The following is a 16,102-nucleotide window of genomic DNA, read 5'->3' as shown; positions in this document are numbered from 1 at the left end:
GTGACATGCGTAATTGTGCCTGATCCAAGGGGTTTATTGTCCAGTGAGGTGACATGTAGCGGAGATGGCAGTGGCACGGTGGGAAACCCCCATTCAGAGAACAGCTCCCTATCTATAAGGTTCCCCGCTGATCCGGAATCTATCATTGCGGTAGAAATAACCTGTCACCGTTATGAGAACTAAAAACAATGGTTTTGTGATAGGAGCTGACGTAACACTCACGGAGCAGCGACGGGAGTCATACCGCCTAGATAGGGAGCCGCCAGGAGATCTGTGGTCCGTGGTGGTGTAGGGGGTGCTGCCCACCTCCATGGGTGAGGACTCGGAAGCAGGGCAGCTTCCATAGCTCAGATGGGGTGAGCGTCGAGGCTCCGGGAGGTGTTGGGAATGCCGTCTATCTCTCAACATGTCGTAAAGATGGATGGACGTGGTGATGAGGGTATCAAGGTCCATCTCGTCATCCCGACATGCGAGTTTTGTCTTGATGTCCTCCCGTAAGCCTCTCCAGAAGGCCTTGCGCAGAGCACGCTCATTCCAGCCTTAAGACGCCGCCACAATGCGAAAGCTTCGAGCGTACTCGGACGTGGGCCCTTCCCTCTGTTGTAGATGGAGGAGACGCTCAACCCCATCCTTTCCCTCCATAGGATGATCAAACACCGCCCTTAACCTAGCGAGAAAGGTGAGGTAGGGAAGTGCCTCTGCCTCCTCTCCTTCCCAGACTGCCGTGGCCCAATCCAGCGCCTTTCCTTTAAGAAGCGAAATCACGAGCGCTGTCCTGGCTTGGTCAGATGGATATGCCCCAGGCTGACGCGCCAGATAAAGGCAAACATGTAGCAGGAAGCCGCTACAAGCGCTCCGGCAGGGCGAGGGTTCCCGCAGGAGTGGGTGATAGCACGGGAACAGGTGGATTGGGGGCACTCGCCGCTCCCTGAGGTGGAACTGGAGCGCTGGGCAGATTATGCAGAGTTTGGAGCACTTCCTGCATGGCGGCGTTCAACTGGGCAAGCTGCTGCTGGTGCTGGTCGAGGCACTGGGAAACTCCTGCTGCATCCATTTTTGTTTGGTGTGTGATTCTGTGATGCGTACTGAGTAAAGAAGAGGCAGGACGCAGACGCAGGAATTAACAAGGTCAAGGTTTACTTAAACAATGAGCAAGAGAAATAACAAAGATAGAGTAAACAACACGATGATTAACAATCACACACATCATCCTCCAGAACAGTCCAGGGCTAAATAGGGGTGGTGATGAGATGATGAGTTGCAGGTGTGCTGGAGGTGATTAGGGTGCGTTGGGTTTCCGTTCCGGTGTTGCCGAGGTGGTGCGCTCAGACCGGTGGCTCAGTAGACCGGCGAATCAGAGCGCCGGAGGGGATCAACGGGAGGAGACGTGACACAATCAAAGGAATTACATACAATCATCAAAGACGCATACATGTTAATTTAGTTATCTCGGGTGACAGGTTTAGCCAAACAGAAATCTAGCTTTTTCTGTTTTGGCACCGTCATCCTCAGCATCAACATCAATCGGTTGGCGTGGGTCTTTCTCCACCAGTCTTGTGGAACTGTGCTCTGCCTGAAGGAACTTCTTGATATTTTAAGTTGAGTTCTTCGCAGTTGACAGGCGTTTATCCCCGAGGCACATTTTGCATTTTATTATGATGTTTTTCTCCTTTAAGTAACTAAGTATCTGATTAATTCAATTGAAAAACTAACGCATTAAGTTACTCGTTACGCATTACCTCCAACACTGGTTTTGAGTGACTAAAACATCACCCATAATATTTGTTTAGGATAGAAATGCTCAACATTTTAGAAAAAGTACTTTTTCTCTCATGGCTAAGTACCAGGAAGTTTGAAAAGAAAGGCTGAATGGGCAGGGAGCTTATGTTGATGCGCTCGCTTTGACTGAGAGCTCTTTGAAACGCTTATGTCAAGCAACTTGGATGCAGAGAGCAGTGTTGCAATAAAATCATATCAAGCAAATTTGGTGGTACACAAAGCAACTCAAACAATATTGAAATTGCATCTCTTGTGATGCAGTTCACAGCAGCACTGACGGATGTGTTGACTTGACAACTGCATCTGAGCTTTGTCATACATGAATAGGTTAAGCTTTTAATTATATTTGCTGACACCCTTTTGCCACCAGTACAGTACAGTAGCTATCTACTGCCATGACTTGTGCCATGTTACAGTTTTTGCCCATTGCTTACACACTAAAACCGAATGCTTAGACCAAAGCCTCAATACCTAAACTTCTTGTAGCATACCTTAAACACAGTGTAACCATAGCTTAAACACAATGTCAACTTTGCACTTTGTTTGCAATTCTGTAACACACTTATTGCGAAACACTACACACGTTTTCTTACATTAGACACTTTGTTTAAAAACGAAATCACCTGTTATCATTGGGAAAACACTCTGTTCAAAATGCAAAACTCATCTGGCAATTGTATGCACTTACATACACACCTGAAAACACTTGCACAGAAAACAGAACACCAATCAGTCTGAGCCTTAGCACTACAAATAGGCATCAGGTAAGCCATTTTAGAACTTTGCAAGCATGGAGGCAATGAGAGTCAGAGTAAGAGGAGGACAAAGAGAGAGAGTCGGATGTGGAAGAGGACGTGGAAGAGGACGAGGACCAGTGCGGAGACGTATATCAGATGACATCAGGGCTACTCTGGTGGACCATGTCATAAATCATGGCCTGTCCATGAGGGAGGCTGGGCAAAGAGTCCACCCTAACCTCAGTCGCTACACAGTAGCATCGATAATAAGGACATTCCGACTGGAGAACAGGTATATCTTCAAGTTTCTACTCCAGACTGTACCTACTGTATGTGTCACATGATTCTGTATCATATTACAGTATTACTGTACTAACTATACTATACAAAAATGGGTAGTGCTGTGAAGTACTGTATATGTAAAGGAATACCATTGTGATGTTGCAGTACTGTGTACAGTTTGAAAGTACAGTATGTGAAAAATAACCTAACCAATGACATCTTGTGGTGGCATTTTCTAATGGTTGGACGACCTCCTCAAGGTGGAAGGGAACAGCTCTTCACTCAACAACAAGAGCTTGCCATCATTGAAATGGTGCGAGAAAATAATGCAATCCGACTTCGTGAGTTGCAACAACGCATAATTGCAAATGGAAATGAATTCAACAATATCAACAGGGTCAGCATTTCTACACTAAGTCGCATCCTACAGAAACATAACTTCAGAATGAAGCAGCTGTACAGGGTGCCATTTGAGAGGAACAGTGTCAGGGTCAAGGATCTGCACCATGATTATGTGCAGGTATGTGTCACTTTACTTTACATACTATATATTGTGATGTGGGAATGAGGGTTTATGCTGCCACCTGCCCTGCCTGTAGCTTGTAGTTTTTGTCTATATCACCCAACCCAGCCCCTACTTGTGTGAAAATATAGACATTGTAGTTACTGTATGTGTTTTCAGTAACACTATTCAATATTTTCTGTTACAGACAGTTCTGGAGTTTGATGCCGCCGAACTGCCGCATGAGTTCATCTACGTGGATGAGGCAGGCTTCAATCTGGCCAAAACCAGGCGTCGGGGCCATAACATAGTTGGACAAAGGGCTGTTGTAAATGTCCCTGGGCAGCGTGGGGAAATATCACCTTGTGTGCTGCAATTAGTGTCCAAGGAGTCCTGCATCATCATGCCACTCTAAGTCCCTACAATACAGGACAGATCATTGCATTTCTAGATGCACTACATGCAGTTGTGCAGGACAGACCACAGCAGCCCAGGTTTGTTGTCATCTGGGATAATGTTAGTTTCCACCGGGCTGCTCTGGTCCGAGATTGGTTCAACAACCACAATCATTTCACAGTTTTATACCTGCCCCCTTACAGCCCCTTTCTACTGTAAATGCAATCGAGGAATTATTTTCAGCGTGGCAGTGGAAAGTATATGATCTGCAACCACATGCCCGCATGACTCTTCTGCAAGCAATGGAAGAGGCATGTGGAGACATTGAGGTGGGATTAATCCAAGGATGGATTCGGCACACAAGGCGATATTTTCCCCGATGCCTAGCCCGCGAGGACATCGCCTGTGATGTTGACGAGGTCTTGTGGCCAGATCCGAACAGAAGGCGTGATCCATAAGCCCCCCCGCCCCCCACCACACACACGCACACGCACACACACACACACACAAAACAAGTATATGTTTTTTCCCCCAATAGCAATTTATCCAGTAATTGTTTAGTTTTTTTACCTTTGTTTTGTTGCTAAATTTGATGTTAAGAATTTCTGTAAGAATGTTTGTTTTTTTGTAAAAACTTTTTTGTAAATACTGTTTGATTACTGCAGAAATTCTACTTTTGAGTTTTACAGAAGACAATGACAATAAAATGACAATAAAAATAGAAACACAAAGACTGCAGTGTTTTATATAAAGCCCATCAGTGTGTTGCTGGTGATATGAAAGAGTAATTCAAATGTTGCTTGTGTGTATGGTTTTGTTGCAAGAATTTCATTTTTAGAAAGGAGTGTTAAGTTTTGATTGCAGTGTTTCATTTTGGCATATATGTGAGTTGTTAATCTCCAAGTGCTATGTCTGATTGGCTTGTGTGTTGAGTTTTGACATAATGAGCCAAATTCTGCAAAAATGTGTAAGCAATAGGCAAAAACTGTAATGATATCTGAGTGAGAGTGACAAACAAAATCAATGGGGGACCCCTGGAGGTCAGGGCCTCTAGGCACGTGCCCTGCGTGCCCGGTTTGTATTCGTCCATGATTTCTACAAGTTTAGATAACTGGCTAGACTAATTTACATATCAAAAAATTGTTAGCTGACATGGCTAAGTGACTGTCAGGGACTGACAAAAGAAGAGGAAAACTGCTGATGCACAACCAAATTTCGAACTTGCACTTTGTGTATTCTACTATTCTAATGCTCAATGGTAAGTTCAGACCCCGATTGAATTCCTTCCTTCCTTCCTGCCTGCCTGCCTGCCTGCCTGCCTGCCTGCCTGCCAGCCTCTCTCTCTCTCTCTCTCTCTCTCTCTGTCTGTATGTCTGTCTCTCGCTCTCGCTCTCGCTCTCTGTGTTCACTGTTGTAAATTCAGTTTGGTAGCCTGGTGGTTATTGTCCTATCAGTCATTGTCGAGGCCACCTGCCGCTGTATGGAAGCTCTACCAACTAGTTCAAACAGCGGAGTAGCAGAGTAGCGCAAGTATTGGCAATGTTGAAAAAAGAAGAGAGAGTTCTCAATCGGAAATAACAGTGGGGCTCCTCTTGCCAACAAACCCTCATGGCTAGACTTTACCTGCAAGGGAGGTATGTTTCATCACAATATGTCTCTCTTTCTCTCCTGCCGTTTCTCTCCCTCTGTCTCACACGTTCAGTTTTCTCTCCCTTTCTCATCTTATGGTCATGTTTGGACACATTCTATTTTGAGGTACATGTTTGTTTGGTGTAGATTATTAATTAGCCAACTCTGTAGGTTTATTTCTATTAACTTTTACTTTAATGTGCTTGTATGCAACTGCTTTGAGGTGCCATTGCGAATGGGAATTTCAACATACAATCACATCAGAGACATCTTTGTTCCTGGTTGTACAGTCTGCTATTGGTGTTTAAAGCCTAGACTTCCTGGTCAGATCTGTTTGTGCTATCATGCCAACTCCATTGCGGTTAACCCAACTGCTGATGGGTCAAAAAAACTACTGACGGTTAAATTAACCCATGTTTGGGTAATCCAAACAACCCAACATTTACGGAACCAAACTGGCTGGGTCAAAATGACCCAGCGAGTGTTCTGTCCAATATTTACCCAGCGCTGGGTTACCAAATAATAGTCTATAAACTCCCTATGATGACAGCTGTACTCATAGGGAAGTGGAGTTGTGGGTGATTGAACTGGCCCTACTGCTCAGTTCAACTTCCTTTTTTAAAGGCAAGCCTTAATGTCAACCCCTGATAGGCACTCTGTCACATTTTCACATTAACAAGGGCTGTGAGACCATGATTTATGATTTGTCATGGGGATATTTTTGGCTAGCTACTTCCGGTTAGCTAGCATATTGCATGCTGCTGAAGGGTTTGATCATGTGGCGTATGGCGGGTGTACGGATGTCACTTTTAAGAGAGCAAAGAACGATCAGTCAGAAGTTAACATTACTCTGTATTGTAGTTTTATGAAAGAGGATCCGTAAACGGGTACTGTGGGTCATTCTCTCAGTATATTGTGGACCAGGAAGTGGGGTTCATATATATGATCTGTTTTTATGTACTAAGTTGATGAGAATAAATTACTTGATGTTACCTTAAATTGTAAACTGTCATGGTCAAAACATAGATTCAATGGTTGTAAAGATGGGGAGAGGTCTGTCCATAATAGAGAGATGCTCTGCTTTTTTGGCACCACGGGATCTAGTTTAGTCTTATCTTGATTATTGTCCAGTCATGTAGTCAGGTGCCTTTTCATTGTAATAAGAGGGCTAATATAAAAACTATGCATGCCATTCTCTCTTGGCTAAGAGTTGAGGAGAGACTGACTGCATCACTTCTTCTTTTTATAAGAAACAATGTGTGGAAAATTCTAAATTGTTTGCATAGTCAGCTTACACACATCTCTGACACACACACTTACCCCACAAGACATGCCACCAGGGGTCTTTTCACAGTCCCCAAATCCAGAACAGAACAAATTCAAGAAAGTGTACTGTATTATAAAGAGCCATTATTGCATGGAACAAAAATTAACATCAAACCTGGTTTCAAAAAACAGATAAAGCAACATCTCACAGCACAACTGTGATGCGTGTGATGACAGAGTTTATTCCTTCGTTGACACACATCTGCGCTCAAATAGCGATCAACAAAACAGGCACAGGGGAAACTCTCATCCCTGGCAAATACACTGTAATGGTAGAATCCAATAATACATAGGCACAGGGAAAATCTACCCTGGCAACAAAATGTACGAGTAGCTCCACCGAGCTATACTACTCTCACAACTAACAATCACCCACAAGGACAAGGGGGCAGAGGGAACACTTATACACAGACTAATGAGGGGATTAGAACCAGGTGTGTGTGATTGACAAGACAAGACACATGTGATGATGATTGGGGCGGCAGTGGTTAGTAAGCCGGTGACGACGAACGCTGAAGTCTGCCCGAACAAGGAAGGGAGGCAGCCTCGCCCGAAGTCGTGACAACAACGCCTCTCCTCTATTTGACCTAGATATTTTGTGTGTATGTATTGATATGTAGGCTATGTCTGCCATTTTTAAATGTATGTAGTTCTGTCCTTTAGCTGTTCTTGTCTATTGATATTCTGTAGTATGTCATGTTTCATGTTTTGTGTGGACCCCAGGAAGAGTAGCTGCTGCTTTAGCAACAGCTAATGGGGATCTTAATAAATTACCAAAACGACTATAGGCCTATGTAGCTGTGACCTTCCTCTAAGGCTGCGTCCCAAATAGTACCCTATTCCCTTTATAGTGTACACATTTTGACCAGGGCCCATAGCGCACATTGTCTGTTCCCCTTTTCCCATTTTATCCGTCACTCTCCAGTTTTTCATTCTGACTTTTCATGGGAGCTTGTGTTGTTGATGGTTGCTCTTAGACAAATACCTTGTCAGAGCAAATTTACTTATTTCCAATGCACAACACTGTAGCCTCTGCATTCGTGGTGTGTGTGGGTGGGGATGTTATGTATGATGATAATCTTTCCCAGACACAATAGGAGCACTGTGGGACTGCCCAGGTAGCCTATCCCCAACCTTTGTAATGAAGCAGCACACCGGAGGATCAGGTGTGTGTGTGTGTGTGTGTGTGTGTGTGTGTGTGTGTGTGTGTGTGTGTGTGTGTGTGTGTGTGTGTGTGTGTGTGTGTGTGTGTGTGTGTGTGTGTGTGTGTGTGCAACCCAAAGCTAGAGGAGCAGAAGGAATGAGCAGAGCAGCAGGTTGGTAGTACGTGGGTAAGGGAAGGGGGACGGGAGGAGGGGAGGTTTACCCTTCCATATTGGAGAAGGAAGGTATTGTAATGCACTGTGCACAGAGTAACAGAAAAAAGAGGGTGACATTTGAGCATGGTGAGTGGGAGAGAATAGGTTTCATTGTACAAAAGGGTACTGGGCTCTCTCTCCAGAGGATAAAGCCGAGACTTCCTTGTCACACACTAATGTTTAATGTGTAACTGATGACTTTTGTGGTCAATTGCCTTTCTGCACAGTTGTAAACAATCATTCACACTACCCAGGAATTAACCTGTGATGTGCCACCACATGCACCCTCAAATATCTTAACGTTGAGTCGCTCACCTACACAAATTCCATGTGGGACCAATCAGCTGTCACGCCCTGGCTCTGGGGACTCTAGTATGTTGAGCCAGGGTGTGAGTTTTCATTTGTGTTCGTTCTAGTATTGTGTTTCTATGTTGGCCAGTGTGGTTCTCAATCAGAGGCAACGTGAATCAGCTGTTGCTTGTTGTCTCTGATTGGGAACCATACTTAGTCAGCCTGTTTCCCACAGTATGGTGTGGGATCTTGTTCCAATTAGGTTTGTGTTTAAACCGAGGACGTCACGTTATCGTTTGTTGTTTTGTTCGTGTAGCATTAATAAAAAGCATGTTCACCTTCAACGCTGCACCTTGGTCCTCTGTTCCCGACGAACGTGACAGAAGATCCCACCAAGACTGGACCAAGCAGCGTGTCCAGGAGCCATCGCCAGGGAGATCTCTAGCGGATCTCCTTCGCCTCCTCGACTGGGTCAAGCCGTGTGAGGAAGAGAGGGGCTTGACTTGGAAGCAGAAGGGCGAAAGGCTGGCGAGAGATATGGAGACCTGGTCCACGGGTAGGAGAGAAGCCCAGAAATTTTTTAGGGGGGGGCTCACGCCGTGGACGATGGGGCAGCAGGAGACCGCGATAGAGCGGCCCAGCGGGTTGGCAGAGGAGGCCGCCAGGTTACGGGGGCCACTGGTCAAAAGGGGAAGGAAGGTGTAGAGGCACGGCGAGAGGTACTGGGGTGTGTTGCCAGTCCGGTCCGGCCCGTTCCTGATCCCTGCGTAGGGCCAGTGGTGTGTGTCCCCAGTACGGTCCGGTCTGTTCCTGTCCCTTGCACCGAGCCTGTGGTGCGCGTCGCCAGCCCAGTCCGGTCCATTCCTGCTCTCCGCACCAAGTCAGTGGTGCGCCCGTCAGCCCGGTCCGGCCCGCTCCTGCTCCCCGCACCAAGCCAATGGTGCGCGTCGCCAGCCCGGCCCGGCCTGTTCCTGCTCCCCGCACCAAGCCAATGGTGCGCGTCGCCAGCCCGGCCTGGCCTGTTCCTGCTCCCCGCACCAAGCCTATGGTGCGCGTCGCCAGCCCGGCCCGGCCTGTTCCTGCTCCCCGCACCAGGCCAATGGTGCGCGTCGCCAGCCCGGTCCAGCCCGCTCCTGCTCCCCGCACCAAGCCAATGGTGCGCGTCGCCAGCCCGGTCCGGCCCGCTCCTGCTCCCCGCACCAAGCCTATGGTGAGCGTCGCCAGCCCGGTCCGGCCCGTTCCTGCTCCCCACACCAAGCCAGTGGTGTGCGTCGTCAGTCCGGCATGGCCCGTGCCTGTTCCACCGGTGCCTGGTCCAGCACCGGTCAGCTGCTTCACGCCGGAGCTAGAGCAATCCGCTCCACCAGTGTGCAGTCCAGCTCCGGCCAGCGGGGCCAGACCGGACCAGGGGTACTTTGGGGGTTGGAGGGAGTGGGGATCAGGCCCGAGCCGGATCCGCCGCCAAGGCGGAGTGCCCACCCGGTCCCTCCCCTGTGGTGTTTGGTTCGGCGCGGCCGGAGTCCGCGCCTTTGGGGGGGCTGTCACGCCCTGGCTCTGGGGACTCTAGTATGTTGAGCCAGGGTGTGAGTTTTCATTTGTGTTCGTTCTAGTATTGTGTTTCTATGTTGGCCAGTGTGGTTCTCAATCAGAGGCAACGTGAATCAGCTGTTGCTTGTTGTCTCTGATTGGGAACCATACTTAGTCAGCCTGTTTCCCACAGTATGGTGTGGGATCTTGTTCCAATTAGGTTTGTGTTTAAACCGAGGACGTCACGTTATCGTTTGTTGTTTTGTTCGTGTAGCATTAATAAAAAGCATGTTCACCTTCAACGCTGCGCCTTGGTCCTCTGTTCCCGACGAACGTGACATCAGCAGAATTTCATTCAGTGGAGATCAGTAAGGAGGAAGATATGTTGTCATATTTACCAGAACTAATCCTCTGCATAGGGGCCCAACCCTAAGGTGTGTGCTGCAATGAAGATTGTACACAGTTCCGCATGACTTTCTTTATCTTTACAAGTCTAAGTAAGCTCCTAGAGCAATGGGGTTACACTCTAAAAAAAGCTGTGCTAAAAACAACTTCATTTGGGTTATTTGGTAACCCAGCGCTGGTTAAATATTGGACAGATCACACGCTGGGTTATTTTGACCCAGCCAGTTGGGTTGCGTGAATAACCCAACATGTTGGGTTGTTTGGATTACCCAAACATGGGTTAATTTAACCTGCAGTTGTTCGTTTTTTTAACCATCAGTTGGGTTGACACGGAGCTGGGTCTTTTTTAATGTAAACCATCGGCTATTTTCAGGAGGTGTGGCCTATTAGATAATGATTTTGTCACTTGTTCATGTACAATGCAAATAAAAACGTTCCTTTAATATTTTTGCACATAACATATTCTCATATAAAATTCATAACTTTATTATTTACATATCCCAACATTGAGATACAATATTGGGATATGCATAGGCTCTTGAGGAACTCATACACTTGTCTAAGCCTCATCAAAGCTACAATAATATTAGTGTTCAACCTTAATATGTGATAACAATACAACAGAACAGATTAACCCGAATGACATTTGTCCTCACAGGTGGCCAAAACTATCTGAAAGCCCTACTAAGCAACACCTCTTGTCTTCTGAACTGACCCGCTGGGTCATATCTCAATAACCAAGCATCAATAAACCAGCACCCAGCATCAATAAACCAGCAGTTTTCAAAGAAAATAACCCAACTAAGTGACCCATCGCCCGCAAAACATCCAGGTGCAATTGAGTTGTAGTTGCATTCACATGTAATAGCTATTTTTTCCTTTATATGGTCAAATAAAATCCCAGATTGGTTTTAGGTACTGTTGCACCACTATGAGGTTGAGTAGACTCCCAGATCCTGCTTCCAGGTTTCACAATAGAAACAGGTATTAAACAAAGGAAGTACACTAGGAAGTTGACAGGTGTTCCTGTAAGTGTGCACAGTAGATTGTGTACGCACAGATCAGAGAACAACTGTACAAAAAGGGCCTGACTTGACAATATTACCTGTCTGTCAGACATTAACATATCATCATACATTTCAATAAACTTTGATGATTTAATAATTATTGTTAATATGCTACCTTCGGGCTCCATATAAAAGTGACATGGAACGAGATATGAAAACAGGTCATACCATTTGATATGGTTATCTTAGCAAGTTGTAGATCATGTCGAAGAGCGACATTTCATCTCAGGATGTATAAAATAACTTGGGTGACTGAAGTGATGACATGCAATACATTTTGGGCCTGCTGTATTTATTTGACAGTAAAAACATGTTCCCCATGAAGGGTTTGAGAGAGTGATATTTTAAACTAATGTGCATTACTGTCTATCTACATGATGTGTACAGTATATATTGTAACACTTTATTTGAAGGGTCTGTAATGGTATTTATAAATAGTGTTTTCACCATGTATTAATCATTACTCCCACATTTATAAACCATTTACCAATCATTAGTATTTTCCCTAATCTAAAGTTAGCACTATTTTTACTTTACAAATACTTTATAAACGTTTTGAGTGACCAGTGCAATTTCTCACAAAAAGATGGGCATGCCATTGGTAGACATTCATGCAGTACCTGGTAAAAGAATAAGCACACAACACAGGATGTTTAAGTATATATATAGATGTGTGAATAACTAGCTTACAAAAATTTACAAATGTGGGAGTAGTGATTAATAAATGGTGAGCAAGCGGTTTGTAAATGCCTCATATTATTCCTATTAAATGGTTTATTATGGACCCTTAAAATAAAGTGTTACGGTACATATCATTACATTCATATTTTTGATGACAATAAGTCATCAACAGTACAGTGTAATCGAATAAGACATTACTTTGGAAGCATACAGTCCTACACATCTCAATGTTCTACTTCTATTCCACGAAGACAAGTGGAAAGAGAGAGTTTATCTTATGTGTAGTCAATTCAATCTCAGAAGGTCAAAGGTCCTTTTCACAAACACAGCTTAGAATGGCTAACCTTGCAACCAACTTCGATTATGCACGAGTAGTGCCAGGAGTCATGTCAACAAAGACCATTACGTGTCAGCTCTTACAAAGACAGAGTACTTCCCACAACCTGAAGACCCCGATGTCTTCATACTCACGTGTCAGTGACCAGCAGCACTGCTAGCATTAGCTGGTGGATGAGACAACATTGTACTCCAACACCAAAGGCATCATGGTGTAACAATAGAACAACAGTACTATGAAACGTGAGATTATTTATTTCAATGAACAGATCATTTGGTCAACTTTGCGTTATAGCCTACAATGTAATGTTATGAAATGTAGACAATAAAAACATATACTGTAGGCTACTAGTAAATATTTATAACATACAAAACTGTCACTCATCCTTTAAAATGTTCTGGTTAGAAGGGGAAATAGGGGGAAACAGTAAGAGCTGGAGTGATTGGATTAACAAGTGAGTCTCACAGCAAAGCTGCAGACATAGCAGTCCACTGTCCAGATTTATCTCGCTCATGAGACTGCAGTGAGGACAAATGTATCTTAGTTATGTGATTTGATTCACAATGGAATGGAGAGGTCTCCATTCTGATAGACCATTTCTTGTTGGATAAAAATAACTTCATGGTATTTCAGTCATATAAGCAAATAATAATTAACCCAGTTTTCTACACCTGTTTTGCTTATGCCCAATTCTAACCCTAAACAACCATGCCAAGAATGCAAAACAGGGGGTTAAAGTGAAAGTAGCCAGAGTGCCTGCAGTCTATGTAGGGGGTGGCAGGTAGCTTAGTGGTTAAGAGCGTAGTGCCAGAAACCGAAAGGTTGCTGGTTCTAATCCCTGAGCCGACTAGGTGAAAAATCTGTCGATGTGCCCTTGAGCAAGGCACTCAACCCTAATTCCTTCTGGATAAGAGCGTCTACTAAATTACTAAAATGTAAAATGTAGGAAAACCACAAGTAAAAAAGGCAGTTGAAGCACTTGTAAGCTTTCAGTGTGTGGGGGCTTTTAATTGAACACCCAACCAGGTTAACAATGCAGGAAGAGTCCTCAAATATGATGAAATGGGTAACTGAACTCCCTTTGGATTTTTATGCGCTATTCCTGGACTGTTAAGGATGCTACACATGTTTCGCGAATGCAGCGGCGGAGAGTCATTTTCTATGTAGTTCTACGTACTTTTGTTTGGCTCACACACGACGCTTCATCGCCCAGATTGTGTAGAGTGTGTAGAGCGCTGTCTGTGTACTGTTGGTTTCTGCTGATTTCCTTGGTGGTTTCTTCTCGTTTCCTGGTTAGTTTCTTCTGGTTTCCTGATGCTTTTTCTTTACCAGTCTCATTCATTAACAATGGGTGATGAGTAAACAGGGTTCAAATCTAATATACTGTAGGTCACGCTTTTTTGTTTCTTTAAGACAAGTTGTTGTTTTACTTTATGTAAATAGATATTGATGAGCATGCAAACAATGCCAAAACATTCGGAATGGTTATGTGGGCCTAACTGTTAACTAAGTAAGGAGTTTGTAAACTTCCATTTAGCTAAAGAGTTGTGTACATGTCTGTTTTTCAGGATGAAGATGCGAAGGCACAACTTATTTCTCTTTGGCGCATTGGCCTTGTGTGTCCTCTCCCTGCTGCAATACTGCAAGGGCTTCCACCACATGCCTATGCTGAGAGAGCTGTATGCCTCCTCTGTCAACCTCAAGGCCCTAAGCTTCCTCTGGAGAAGGAATGGGGACCCTCCATACAATGTTCACCCAGAGAGGAGGCCTCTCCCTGGACCCTCCGACACGGGCCTGTGGGAACCAGGGGAAGACCGGGAGGACCAAGGGAACGCGGAGGTGAGGAGAAGGGTTGGGTGTGGCAGTGAGGTGAGGGGGCAGATTACACATTATACATTGTTTTGGGTTTATATGATATTGTCATTGACATGATTCATTGTTTTCCCACTCAGGACACGTTGGGCAAGGAGCAGCCTAATCCATGGAATGTAAACAGAATAACGATCACTCTCCCGGACCCCAAAGGACCATGGGGAGAACTTCACAAACGGAGCTTCCATCTTCGCGATGACCCCACCCCGTTCTTTGTGCGCACCAAGTCTGGAGCATATTGCTTCCGAGAGGGGACGGAAATGACTTTTCTCAAAGACGACTCGGCACAAAGGGTACAGGCAGCTGGAGAGGGCCAGCGTAAGATCCTGCATGCACACCAAGTGGAACCCAAGTCAGCCCCAGGGAAACAGCCCGGGGGAAGGGGCTGGTGAAGTGTATGTGTCGCCCAGGCTGGCACGGCCCTCACTGTGGCATCCCCACCATGGTGCAACACTCCAACCTGCCCACTAAGGAGCGTCTGACGCCCAGGATAGTTCCGCGGAGGGTCATCAACGCCATTAACATCAACCATGAGTTTGACCTCCTCCACGCCCGCTTTCACGAGCTGGCTGATGCCGTGGACCTCTTCCTGGTGTGAGTCAAACTTCACGGCCTACGGAGATTCCAAGCCGCTGCACTTCCTGCGCTCCTGCTTAACGGGACCTACGACTATGTGCACCACAAGATCCCTCGTCTTCCTCGATCACTTCCCTAAAGGTGGCCAGCAGAACGGGTGGATTGCTGACGACTACCTGCGAACGTTTCTAAGCCGTGACGGGATGTCCAGGGTACAAGGCGCCAGGCCGGATGATGTCTTCCTCATCAATGACGCAGACGAGATCCCGGCCCGCGAGGGCATCCTCTTCCTCAAACTCTACGACGGCTGGACGGAACCTGTGTCCATGCACATGAGAAAGTCCCTTTATGGTTTCTTCTGGAGGCAGCCCGGGACGCTGGACATTGTCTCCGCCTGCACTGTTGCCATGCTCTTCGCCGTCTACAATGGAGACGGGATATCACTGAGGCGCAGGGAATACTTCTCCATGCCGGGTTTCCGGAACTACCAGAGGAAGAGTGGACACATTCTGGTGCAGTGGTCCATTGGGAGCCCCGTCCACTACGCAGGCTGGCACTGTTCCTGGTGCTTCAGACCAGAGGGAATCTCCCAAAAGCTAATCTCTGCCCAGAATGGAGACTTCCCCCGCTGGGGCGATTACGTGGAAAAACGAGACCTGAACTACATCAAGGGCTTGATCCGGACTGGGGGATGGTTCGATGACTCGGTGGGGGAGTACCCACCTACAGACCCTAAAGAGCCTATGTACGCACCCAAATATCTATTAAAGAACTTTCAGCTGTATTGCTACATACTTGAGAACCAATATGCCTGAATCTGGTATAAAATCATTGTTGATTTCAATGGAAGGATTGTTAACTTCAAGGGGTGTTGCCGGACCAAAACTATGAAACCTCCACCTGCGCCTCTGATTGAAGGGGCAGGCCGTCCCACTTTCTGTCTGAAGACGAAGTAGCTAGCTGGTGAGAGGGGGTGTAATGAGGGACAGCTGAGATTCATTCTATCCGATTCTATCCCTTTTCAATCACAATATTAAACGATAGTTAACAATCCTCAACGACAAAGGCCTCTTCTGCTCCAGAGCATTCAAGGACCGGTTTCCGGTTGGGACATGATGACTGTTGTCTTTCTAACTGTAGACGTGATGGCAGACAGGTATATATGTATAGTAGATATATCTGATGATGGCCAATGGCCAGTGATACTGTAGTTTTCCCTCAGTCAGATCAACAATGTGCTTCTAGTGCCACCAGTGCTGCGCTTCCAGAGCCCTTTGTGAAGAAAGAGACCAGATCAGTGCACTTTTCTGTGGTGGTGGTAAAACTGTGTTACTGTG

At 45.9% G+C, this 16,102-nt stretch overlaps 1 pseudogene; it reads left to right on the top strand.

The window, feature by feature from the left end:
• The first annotated feature begins 5,074 nt into the window (after positions 1-5,074).
• On the top strand, positions 5,075-15,669 carry LOC123487413 (annotated as a pseudogene).
• The last annotated feature ends 433 nt before the right edge of the window (positions 15,670-16,102 follow it).

This window comes from Coregonus clupeaformis, unplaced genomic scaffold, assembly GCF_020615455.1.
Source record: "Coregonus clupeaformis isolate EN_2021a unplaced genomic scaffold, ASM2061545v1 scaf1705, whole genome shotgun sequence".
NCBI lineage: Eukaryota > Metazoa > Chordata > Actinopteri > Salmoniformes > Salmonidae > Coregonus > Coregonus clupeaformis.
Note: the sequence above shows the minus strand (reverse complement) of the source record. Positions and strands in the feature narration are given on the sequence as shown.